Genomic DNA, 2,500 nt, shown 5'->3' with positions numbered 1-2,500 from the left:
CTATTTCTAAAGTCTCAAGTCACCATGCAGAGAGGCTCATGTATGGATATTGTTGATGTTGTTGCTCTTTTGGTGCTGTTGAGTTTGTTGTTGTTAACAATAGAAGTGCAACAGGAGAGGTAACACACTCTGCAGCAGAAGAAATGAAACTAAATGAACTGGAAGTAAAATATTCATTTGTCACCAGTTATATAACCACACACACACACACACACACACATACACACATGTATGCACATGCACATACACGTACACTCAAAACCGCACAATGAAAGAGGGGGTATATTTAGTTGAACTTATTCTTGTTAAAGATACTGTAATCGTTGCTAAGGAGAGGTGTGTATGTGTGTGTGTGTGTGTGTGTAAGAGAGAGAGAGAGTGTGTGTGAGAGGGGGAGGGAGAGAGAGAGAGAAAGGTTATTCTTTTTCGAGGCCGAAGGGGTACAACCAGTATATTTCTTGTCGCTAGACAACGCTTACCAAGACACATTATGATGTACCCACAAACACATGTACACTAACTTTCATGCATACATATATATACATGTATATATGTACATAAATACATACACATGCACACACACACACACACACATAAAGTATACACAACTTGCTGCGTTCAACTCCAGTTTCCATGAATAACAAGTTAAATAAATAATGTCCACCTTTTTCTTTTTTTTATCAAACATAGTGAGGGGAAGGAAAGGGAGGAAGAAAGAAAGAAAGAAAAGACGAAAAAAAGAAAGAAAGAAAGAAAGAAAGAAAGAAAGAGAAACAACAAGAAAAAGAGCAAAAGTACTCTTCCAGTGTAGAGAAGGGGAAGTAAGGAGCCATCAGACGTTAGTGTTTAATTGCAGTGGTCAACAGTCGCTATGTGGTTGGGCAGGAGTAAATAAACCAGCCTTGAGATAAATACTACTGCTTTATCTTGTACAAGTATTTAGCAATATTAATTTCTCTAATCTTGAAGGACATTGTTTAAGTTAAGGGCATGTTTCAATATATTAAGTGATTAAGGAAATACGTGCTTTTTTAATCTTTTACTTACCTTTGTCATTGGACTGTAGCCATGCTGTGGCACCGACTTGTTAGGTTTTAGTCAAATGAATTGACCTCAGTACACTTTTTTAAGCTTGGTACTTAATCTACCGGTCTCTTTTGCTGAACTACTATATTACAGGACATAAACAAACCAACACTGGTTGTGAATCAGAAATCAGAGAGAAACTCAGAGACACACAGTTATATATATATATATATATATATATATATATATATATAGGGAGCATTCACAAAAAGACAACAGACGAAGACAGGTGGTGTAGAAAACAAACAGATGTATTAGTATAACGCTCAGGAATTGAAAAAGTCTTTAACATTTCGAGCCTACACTCTTCCACGGAAAGGAACACAGAAAGAAACAAGGAGAGAAACAAGCAGAGAAAGAAAATGTGTGTAGTGGTTAGTGATCTATCATGGCGAATGCCGGACAGAAGGATCACACAGGAGAGTTAAGAAGAAGGATATATATATAAGTGAAATTTATAGAAAAACAAAAGACAAAGACAGGTGTATGAACAACAAGGAAGTATATTAGTTTGATGCTCAGGAAAAATGAAAAAGTCTTTTACGTTTTGAGCTTATGCTCTTCAACAGAAAGGAATAGAGAGAATAAACACAGAGAGTGAAAACAAACTTGTATATATAATAAACACTAGACAGGAATAGACTATGAGATGTCTACACTGGACAAAATATACACTTAAATAACTTAGATAAACATAACTTACCTTCTATAGTAATTATATTAGTTAAAATAATGATTGTGATAATTAATGATATTTATGCAAATAATACTAATAAATATAATTATATTAATAATAACAATAATATTAATTGAGGGTATAAACCCAAAATAAGTGAAATACCTCTGAATAAATAATGTGCTCTATACAGTAAAATATAAACAAAACTACTACAATTAATTGTAATATAAATAAACATTTTAAAACCATTATTCAACTGTAATACTAGTAGAGGTTATTATTATAAGACCAGGATTCAATTCAATTTAAAAAGTAATGCTATCACCTTCAACTGAATACCAAAGCAGGATGTTTATTTGAATTTGTTCACTTTCAAAACATCGTGATGGACACTTGATGAAATTACAAACAGAGCAATGTGCAGTTGCTGCAGAAGAAACATATGTTGGTCATTGTTATATATGCTGAAGAAAACATTTTAATAAAAAAGTCTTGGATGTAAATAAATCTCTACTCTCCCCTTGGTTTTCAAATATATATATATATGTATCTCTTTTTACTCTTTTACTTGTTTCAGTCATTTGACTGCGGCCATGCTGGAGCACCGCCTTTAGTCGAGCAAATCGACCCCAGGACTTATTCTTTGGAAGCCTAGTACTCATTCTATCGGTCTCTTATGCTGAACCGCTAAGTTACGGGGACGTAAACACACCACCATCGGTTGTCAAGCAATGT

General features: G+C 34.1%; 1 protein-coding gene across 1 annotated transcript in view; it reads right to left on the bottom strand.

Annotated features, from left to right (window-relative positions):
• Positions 1–206, bottom strand: part of LOC106875432 (coiled-coil domain-containing protein 81) — a 69,096-nt gene extending 68,890 nt beyond the window's left edge. Inside the window, exon 1 of the mRNA XM_052973280.1 lies at positions 1–206. This exon is cut by the window's left edge and continues 712 nt beyond it. The gene's annotated coding sequence lies outside the window, so the exon portion shown is untranslated.
• Positions 207–2,500: the final 2,294 nt, after the last annotated feature.

Source organism: Octopus bimaculoides, chromosome 15, assembly GCF_001194135.2.
Source record: "Octopus bimaculoides isolate UCB-OBI-ISO-001 chromosome 15, ASM119413v2, whole genome shotgun sequence".
Classification (NCBI taxonomy): domain Eukaryota; kingdom Metazoa; phylum Mollusca; class Cephalopoda; order Octopoda; family Octopodidae; genus Octopus; species Octopus bimaculoides.
The sequence above is the reverse complement of the archived record's forward strand: the minus strand, read 5'-3'. Positions and strand labels throughout refer to the sequence as shown.